The sequence below is a fragment of the Bos grunniens genome, chromosome 5, assembly GCF_055505025.1.
Source record: "Bos grunniens cultivar Pamir isolate PY7600 chromosome 5, Bosgru_T2T1.0, whole genome shotgun sequence".
NCBI classification, from domain to species: domain Eukaryota; kingdom Metazoa; phylum Chordata; class Mammalia; order Artiodactyla; family Bovidae; genus Bos; species Bos grunniens.
The window spans coordinates 102562802-102572847 of NC_141169.1; the positions used below are offsets into that span (position 1 = coordinate 102562802).

General features: G+C 42.9%; 1 pseudogene; it reads right to left on the bottom strand.

Moving 5' to 3' along the window:
- Positions 1 to 7707: 7707 nt before the first annotated feature.
- LOC147372803 (acylphosphatase-1 pseudogene) lies at positions 7708 to 8172 on the bottom strand (annotated as a pseudogene).
- Positions 8173 to 10046: the final 1874 nt, after the last annotated feature.

Here is a 10046-nt window from a genome sequence, read left to right on the forward strand (position 1 = left end):
TCCCAAAGAAAGGCAATGCCAAAGAATGTTGAGACTACCACACAATTGCAGTCATCTCACATGCTAGCAAAGTAATGCTCAAAATTCTCCAAGCCAGGCTTCAACAGTATGTGCACCGTGAACTTCCAGATGTTCAAGCTGGGTTTAGAAAAGGCAGAGGAACCAGAGATCAAATTGCCAACATCCGTTGGATCATCAAAAAAACAAGAGAGTTCCAGAAATACATCTACTTTTGCTTTATTGACTATGCCAAAGACTTTGACTGTGTGGATCACAACAAAGTGTGGAAAATTCTTAAAGAGATGGGGATACCGGAGCATCATTCCTGTCTTCTGAGAAGTCTGTGTGCAGGTCAAGAAGCAACAGTTAGAACCTGACATGGGACAATGGACTGGTTCCAAACTGGGAAAGGAATATGTCAAGGTTGTATATTGTCACCCTGCTTATTTAACTTATATACAGAGTACATCATGCAAAATACTGGACTGGATGAAGCACAAGCTGGAATCAAGATTGCTGGGAGGAAATATCAATAACCTCAGATATGCAGATGACACCACTCTTATGGCAGAAAGCAAAAAGGAACTAAAGAGCCTCTTGATGAAAGTTAAAGAGGAGAGTGAAAAAGTTGGCTTAAAGCTCAACATTCAAAAAACTAAGATCACGGTATCTGGTCCCATCACTTTATGGCAAATAGATGGGAAACAATGGAAACAGTGACAGACTTTATTTTCTTGGGCTCCAAAATCACTGCAGATGGTGACTGCAGCCATGAAATTAAAAGATGCTTGCTCCTTGGAAGAAAAGCTATGACCGACCTAGACAGCATATTAAAAAGCAGAGACATTACTTTGCCAACAAAGGTCCGTCTAGTGAAAGCTACGGTTTTTCCAGTAGTCATGTATGGATGTGAAAGTTGGACCATAAAGAAAGCTGAGCACCGAAGAATTGATGCTTTTGAACTGTGGTGTTGGAGAAGACTTTTGAGAGTCCCTTGGACTGCAAGGAAATCAAAGCAGTCAATTTTAAAGGAAATCAGTCCTGAATATTCATTGGAAGAACTAATGCTGAAGCTTCAATACTTTGGCCACCTGGTGGGAAGAGCTGACTCATTTGAAAAGACCCTGATGCTGGGAAAGATTGAAGGCCAGAGGAGAAGGGAATGACAGAGGATGAGATGGTTGGATGGCATCACTGACTTGAAGGACATGAGTTTGAGCAAGCTCCAGGAGTTTGTGATGGGCTGGGAAGCCTGGCGTGCTACAGTGCATAGTGTCGCAGAGTCAGACACGACTAAGCGACTGAACTGAATGGGAAGTATAACACAGGTAGCGCAACTGGTGCTCTGTGATATCCTAGAGGGTTAGGATGGTGTGGGGTGTGGGGGTGAGGTTCAAGAGGAAGGGGATATATGCATACTTACAACTGATTCACGTTGTTGTGTGGCAGAAACCAGTACAGTATTGTAAAGCAGTTATCCTCCAATTGAAAATAAACTTTAAAAAATAAATGGAAAAAAAAGGAATGTGCATCTACTCAGTTTCTAAGTTAGAAGGGATCTTCGTGTGTGCTCAGTTGTGCAGCACTTTGCAACCCCATGGCCAGGCTCCTCGGTCCATGGGATTTACCAGACAAGAATACTGGAATGTGTTGCCATTTCCTTCTCCAGGGGATATTTCTGACCCAGGCAGGGATCGAACTTGTGTCTCTTGCACCTCCTGCACTGCAGGCAGATTCTTTACCACTGAGCCATCTAGGAAGCCCCAGAAAGGATCTGAAGGACCTCATAATTTCCTGTAGATAGGGACCAGCATGATCAACTGTCTCAGCTTTCCTAGGACTCAGGGGTTTTTCAGGACAGGGGGCTTTTAGCACTAAATCCAAGACTGTCTTGGGCAACGTGGATGGGTGGTCACTCTAGCAGGGGCTGAGCCTGTTTCATTGTTGAATTTGTCAATGTTTCTAACACAAAGTCTAGCACATAGGAGATAATTAATAAGCTCAATGGATATCTGTTGAAATGAGGGAAAATGGTAACGTAAGTAAAGGCACCTACTTTAGGTGATGCTAGTCATTTTGGGGGCAGAAATTATGGGCAATATGGGTTAGGATCAGGTTGAAGACAATCTTGAAAGTCAAGCTGAATAGCATGTATTATAGCTTACTGATAATTGGTATCCACAGAACGTTTTCAAACAGAGTGACATGAAAAAATCTGTTTTTCCTTATTAAATCTGAATTGCTGAATGGGACCAGTTATAGAGTCTACAAGTTGAAGTTCAGGTAGAAGTTTATTAGGAGTCCAGATAAAAAGTGAAATAATACACCTTCAGAACCATTAAGGGAACTAAGAGCTTCACTGAGACCAAATTGCCAACATCCTCTGGATCGTGGAAAAAGCAAGAGAGTTCCAGAAAAACATCTATTTCTGCTTTACTGACTATGCCAAACCCTTTGACTGTGTGGATCACAATAAACTGTGGAAAATTCTGCAAGAGATGGGAATACCAGACCACCTGACCTGCCTCTTAAGAAATCTGTATGCAGGTCAGGAAGCAACAGTTAGAACTGGACATGGAACAACAGACTGGTTCCAAATAGGAAAAGGAGTACGTCAAGGCTGTATATTGTCACCCTGCTTATCTAACTTATATGCAGAGTACATCATGAGAAACGCTGGGCTGGAAGAAGCACAAGCTGGAATCAAGATTGCCGTGAGAAATATCAATAATTTCAGATATGCAGATGACATCACCTTTATGGCAGAAAGGAAAGAAGAACTAAAAAGCCTCTTGATAAAAGTGAAAGAGAGTGAAAAAGTTGGCTTAAAACTCAACATTCAGAAAACGAACATCATGGCATCTGGTCCCATCACTTCTTGGGAAATAGATGGGGAAAGAGTGGAAACTGTGTCAGACTTTATTTTTTTGGGCTCCAAAATCACTGTAGATCGTGACTGCAGCCATGAGATTAAAAGACGCTTACTCCTTGGAAGGAAAGTTATGACCAACCTAGATAGCATATTAAAAAGCAGAGACATTATTTTGCCAACAGAGGTCCATCTAGTCAAGGCTATGGTTTTTCCTGTGGTCATGTATGGATGTGAGAGTTGGACTGTGAAGAAGGCTGAGCGCCGAAGAATTGATGCTTTTGAACTGTGGTGTTGGAGAAGACTCTTGAGAGTCCCTTGGACTGCAAGGAGATCCAATCAGTCCATCCTAAAGGAGATCAGCCCTGGGATTTCTTTGGAAGGAATGATGCTAAAGCTGAAACTCCAGTACTTTGGCCACCTCATGTGAAGAGTTGACTCATTGGAAAAGACTCTGATGCTGGGAGGGATTGGGGGCAGGAGGACAAGGGGACGACAGAGGATGAGATGGCTGGATGGCATCACTGACTCGATGGACGTGAGTCTCAGTGAACTCCGGGAGTTGGTGATGGACAGGGAGGCCTGGTGTGCTGCGATTAATGGGGTCACAAAGAGTCAGACACGACTGAGCGATTGAACTGAACTGAACTGAATCTAATATATCTTATTTTTAAATTGGCATTTTCTTATTACAGCAGTTCCCTCTTATTCATAGGGGATACTTTCCAAGACCCTCAGTGGATTCCTGAAACCACAGATTGTACCCAACCCTATATTTCCTATACATAAATATACACCTATGATACAATTTAATTTATAAATTACACATATGATACATATATGTAATTACATATAAATTACATATGATACATATACACCTATGATAAATTAGACACAGTAAGAAATTAACAATAGTAACTATTAATAAAATAGAACAGTTGTGACAATATACCATAATAAAAGTTATGTGAATGTACTACTGTGACTGCTACTGCTGCTGCTAAGTCACTTCAGTCGTGTCCGACTCTATTCAACCCCATAGATGGCAGCCCAGTAGGCTCCGCTGTCCCTGGGATTCTCCAGGCAAGAACACTGGAGTAGGTTGCCATTTCATTCTCCAATGCATGAAAGTGAAAAGTGAAAGTGAAGTCGCTCAATCGTGTCCGACTCCTAGCGACCCCATGGACTCTAGCCCACCAGGCTCCTCTGTCCATGGGAGTTTCCAGGCAAGAGTACTGGAGTGGGGTGCCAGGGCCTTCTCCAACTACTGTGACAATATAGCTGAAAAAACAGCAGCTGCTAAGAGACTAATGGGTGGGCAGAAAATTCAGCATGGATTCATATATACACTGAACAATGGGATGTTTTCTGTCCAGGTGGGATGGCTTGAGATTTCATGATGTTACTTAGAATGGTGTGCAATTTAAAACTTGTGGACTGATTACTTCTGGAATCTTCCATTTAATATATTTTCAGGGAGTGATTGACCATGGGTAAGTGAAATCTCAGCAAGTGAAACTGCCAATAAGAGGTGCTACTGTATATGTTCTTTTTAGAAACTGTTTCTTCCATACCTTTCTTTCTCCTCCTTTCTTAAATGTTAGTATTTATATATAATACTAATTTTAGTTAGCAAGAAATGAAGGCCCAGCAGTAAGGTTCATTCAGCACGTCTTAAGCAGGACTGGGTAAGAAGAGGCTTTGTTTTTTTTTCCTGGCAAGGGGCAGTGATTTTACACCTGTTGTTGTGTAGTCACTAAGTTGTGTCTGACTCTGTGACTCCATGAACCGTAGCAGAGCAGTCTTCCCTGTCCTTCACTATCTTCCAGAGTTTGCTCAAACTCATGTCCATTGAGTCAGTGATACCATCCAACTGTCTCATCCTCTGTTGCCCGCTTCTCCGCTTGTCTTCAGTCTTTCCCAGCATCAGGGTCTTTTCCAATGAATCGGCTCTTTGCATCAGCTGGCCCAAGTATTGGAGCTTCAGCTTCAGTATCAATTCTTCCAGTGAATATTCAGGGTTGAGTTTTTAGGATTGACTAGTTTGATCTCCTTGCTGTCCCAGGGACTCTTTAGTCTTCTCCAGCACCACAGTTCAAAAGCATCAGTTCTTCAGTGCTCAGTCTTCTTTATAGTCCATCTCTCACATCCATACATGACTACTGGATACATAGCTTTGACTAGATGGACCCTTGTTGGCAAAGTGATGTCTCTGCCTGTCAATATCTAGGTCTGTCATAGCTTTTCTTCCAAGGACCAAGTGTCTTTTCATTTCATAGATGCAGTCTGTGTCGCCTGCATTAGCAGGCAGATTCTTTACCACTGAGCCATCTTATAAGCCCAACCTTACACTACTTCAGTGCTTTCATAGACTGCCACACCCGGACAAGGTGTTCACTGAGAAAGACAACCTACTGTTTTTCTTGAAGTTAAGTTTATCCAGTTCTTAAATTCTGCGAATGTAACCTTCCCACTTTTTTGGTGTAAAAAAGTATTACTTCTCTTATGAAATGATGGTCATAGTAGATCGCAGTTGGTAATGTCTTTCTGCAACAAAAGTCCTCTGCATCCCCTTATTGGTTTGTAAAATGAAAAAATCTTAAACTTCTGCTTCATTCTCATGCTTCTTCTGGCTCAGATTTTACATGTAGATACATATACATTTGTGATGGATATGACTGACCCATATTCTGTCTCCTTTTCATACACCTTCCTGTACTGCAGAGGCTAGAAAACCCACAACTATACATCACAGATTTTTTTGCCACTAGGATTCTGTTTCTAAATTATGATCTATCTGTAGTCTGCAAACCCAAGAGACTTGAAAAGTAGAAGTGAGGTAGGAGCCACCTCCTGGCTGCTTTGGCGCTTGCTGCTGGCCAGAACGATTGTGAGGTGCTGGGCTTTTGGCAGCAGTGTTCCGCATCCATGCACTAGCTCTTGGCCACTGAAGGCTCTGAGGCAGTGTTAGCAACATTGCCCTCTGGATCACAGCCAGAGCACTGTGTTCTTGAATTCAACAGTTTCAGCAATAAAGCTTTGTTTTTTAAAAATATTTATTTATACAAAGAGTCAGACAGGACTGAGTGACTTTCATTTTCATTTAGTTATTTGCCTGTGCTAGGTCTTTGATGTGGCATGTGGGATCTAGTTTTCTGACCAGGGGTTGGACCTGGGCCCCCTGAAATGAGTGCAGAGTCTTAGCCACCGGACCACCAGGAAAGTCCCAGCAATAAGTTGTGATTCCTCACCTTTCTTATTTTTTTTTTTAAAAAGGCTGTGCTGGGTCTTTGCTGCTGCATGGGCTTTTCTCTAGTTGCAATGAGCGGGGGCTACTCCCTAGCTGCGGCTTCTCTTGTTGTGAAGCACGGGCTCCAGAGTGAGTGGGCTTCAGTAATTGCTGCAGGTGGGCTCAGTAGTTGCAGCCCCCAGGTTCTAGAGTACAGCCTCAGTAGTTGTGGTCCACAGGCTTAGTTGCGCTGGGGCATGCAGGATCCTCCTGGATCAGGGATTGAACCCATGTCTCCTGCATTGGCAGGCAGATTCTTTACCACTGAGCCACTCAGGAAGCCTGATTGCTCAGCTTTCTGAAGCTCCCCTCCCGTGAGTGTGTTTACTAATCCCATTCTAGGAGCCATTTCTGGGAAACAGCAGAGACTCTGCTCCTTCAGTTCTTCAAACGATTTTGTAAGCATGCATGTCCCTGTATTAAGGTATTTTCTGTTTAAAATAAAAGTGATTTCTGTTTACTGCAAATAACCCTGACATATACAATACCTGACTGAGCAGTAAGTCCACTGTTTCTTCTATACTTCCCCTACTTGCCGCTCCTCATCCTCTGCCTTCCCTTTCCCTCTTCTTTCTATAATACCAAATGCAGTATAACCTGGTGTCTTCACCCTTGGTCTTTTGAGGCCCTGTAGCTGTTTCTTGAGCCTCCAGATAAAAAGAAACCCACGATGGGCTTCCCTGGTGGCTCCGTGGTAAAGAATCTGCCTGCCAATGCAAGAGACATGGGTTCAGTCCCTGAGTCAGGAAGACCTCACATGTGGAGGAGCAACTAAGCCGGTGTGCCCCAACGACTGAGCCCACGTGTTGCAACTACTGAAGTCCAGGTGTCCTAGAGCCCAGGCTTGGAAACAAAAGAAGCCATCAAAACGAGAAGCCTCCACACCACAATTAGAGAGTAGACCCTGCTCACTGCAACTTGAGAAAAGCCCTCGTAAAAATGAAGAGCCAGCACAGTCAAACATGAGTAAATAAATTAACTAAAAAAAAGAAAGTAACTCATTATCACAATATTTCACAAGGTGGGTGGGAGGTGGGAGCAGCTAGTCTCCTGGAGGTTGAGGTTTTCCCTGACACCCGAGAGGCTATCTGACTCAGTGTCTCAGGTTCTCACTAATCAAGATGCCAGTGGCTTATCTTTACCCACTGGAGGGTTTGGGTCTGTGATGAGGAACAATAGCAGTTTATTCCTTGGATTCTAGGTCCCCTGAGACACAATTTCTAGTTTGACTCACTGGGCATCATCATCGTCGGGAAAGTGACAGTGCTCTACGTGTATGAATTATTAACCTAAAACTAATATTATATGTTTCCATATTCTTTTAACATTTCTAGGAAAAAACGCTTTTCTCTCATAAACACAATTCTTTTTTTTGAAAGTTGTAATGTGTTTTCATTGATTAGAATTGTTTACAGTGTAATCATTCCATCATACCTATAATATACAGTCATAATCAAATATCTGATACTAAAGTAACTTACTGATAAATTCTAATATTGAACATAGAGTACTTCCATCTCTATTAACAATAAAAAACAAAACCACTGAGTTTATCTCGGAAAATTTAAATTCTGGCCATTATTTTACAAGTTGGGAATCTGAGTAATCCAACTTTGAGATGACTTTCTCACTGTAGAAGTTTGCTCTGTTGGTGAACGTTTGTTTTGGGATTTCCTCTTGTCTCAAGCCATTCTTGCAAACGACGCACTTTGGGGATGGGACCTTTCAATCGCCCTTGCCCTCTGCCTTGGTCAGTGTTCTGGACCTGGCCTCTCAATCCCAGCTTTTTACCCTCCGCCTGAGTATATTTGCAGAACACTCCTTGCGCCTTCCCCAGTGTTTCCTAATCCACTGATACCAGCGTGTCCTCTTCTGCCATGCTGATGCTCACCCCTCCTCATCGTCCTCTCATGCAGCCAGGACTGCCTCTGCAACCACTGTGCCAACGGTTCTCCCAGGTGCGCAATCTCTGTGCCCAGAAAGCTTAGACAAACAATTCTCCAAAAATTTTTTAAAATCTCCTTCCTCCCTTGTCCCACTCCTACTGCCACTTTGCTATAAGCAACACATAACAATACCTTATTATGCCAGAATGGTGATAGCCTATAGTTTTCCCATGGTACTCTTACTACTGCAAATACAGCTGCCTCTTGTTCCTTCTCCTATCTTTAAACTATGGCCATAGTGATACTGAAAGGCCAATATGATAGACTCCCTTGTAAACTACCTGGCCTAGGATATCCTGGACAATCATAAAAAGATGGGATCGCCTTGGACAAACTGAACATACCTGTTACTGAATCTTGACCCAGAGCCCTTGCAGGCTCTGCAGTGGGGATAGTTATAATACTAATGGAAGTCCTCACACTGGTCCCTCAATTTCCAAAGCACAATATTTAGACAATGTTAAAGCATTGCTGAAATTTAGCTCTAAGAAAAAGTCTGGACTAGGGAAAAAAATAAAAAAGGTCTATTAATGCTGGGAAGCAAAGGAATTGCATAATTTACAGTATAGATGTCATCTCTCAATTCAAATAGTTCTTCCTACCCTGGAATTGCTGATTGTAGGTTAAACACCTTATTTTTCATTCACTGGATCCATCTATCTTTTCAATATTTTTAGGAAGTTACCTTAAGGGGAAATCTGCTTCCAAATTTTAAATGCCTCAGGGTGTTAAGGAGAAAATGGCAGCATTTTCACTGGTAGCTTTTCACAGGTAGGTAGCTTCTCCCAGGTAGATTCAGGGAGCAGACTTATCTTTCAATTTATGGCTGGAACAGTCCAGGTGGTAAATGTGAAACATTTTTCCAGGATCATAAAACTGCCATCACTTCAGTTCAGTCACTCAGTTGTGTTTGATTCTTTGCAATCCCATGGACTGCACCACACTAGGCTTCCCTGTCCATCACCAATTCCCAGAGCTTGCTCAAACTCATGTCCATCGAGTCTGTGATGCCATCCAACCATCTCATCCTCTGTCATTCCCTTCTCCTCCTGCCTTCAATCTTTCCCAGAATTAGGGTCTTTTTCAATGAGTCAGTTCTTCTCATCAGGTGGTCAATGTATTGGAGTTTCAGCTTTAGCATTAGTCCTCCCAATGAATATTCTGGACTGATTGGCATAGACACCTTGAAAAACATATTTCAATGTCTGCAATATTTAGAATGTGTGCCACATACTTTTTAAACGTCTTATTTTCTTTGGGTTCACAACCTGCTGTGTATGAGATACTGCTAGGCACCGGATATGCAACGATGCATAATATACATTCCATATCCTAGAAGGGGACAGAGGATGAGATGGTTGGGTGGCATCACCAACTCGATGGACGGGAGTTTGAGCAGGCTCCGGGGGTTGGTGATAGCCAGGAAAGCCTGGCGTGCTGTAGTCCATGGGGACGCAACGAGTCGGACACAACTGAGCGACTGTACTGAGCCAAGTAGGTTTCTGTAATTTGATCAATGTCCTTCCTTCAGACAAACTTTTATAGTTTCCTTCACCTCCACCCAGCCTCTCCAATTATTTTGTGAATGGTTTCTTTAGGAACCCACCTGCTTGGATCCTGTCATCCAGTCAGTCCTTAGCTTTCTATACAAGAACCTCGGTTTCCCCATCCTTCCCTAAAGGCATGGTTGAACTCCACGTTTTTCCTTTCCTCCGTCTCATTCATCCTTTTGGGTAATACAAGTAAATGGGAAGTCTGGGACCAGAGGCTCATACGAATTTAACTATTACGTGTATTCCAGAAAACCACGGTACCCGCTGACTTCGCTGAGTAAACAGGAAACTATCGATCCCACGCAGGAAATGACCTTGTTTGAGGGCAAGGAAGGTTTCGCAGATGTCCCTTTCCCTTCAGCTCCCTACTAAACTCATTTCCGGGTTTC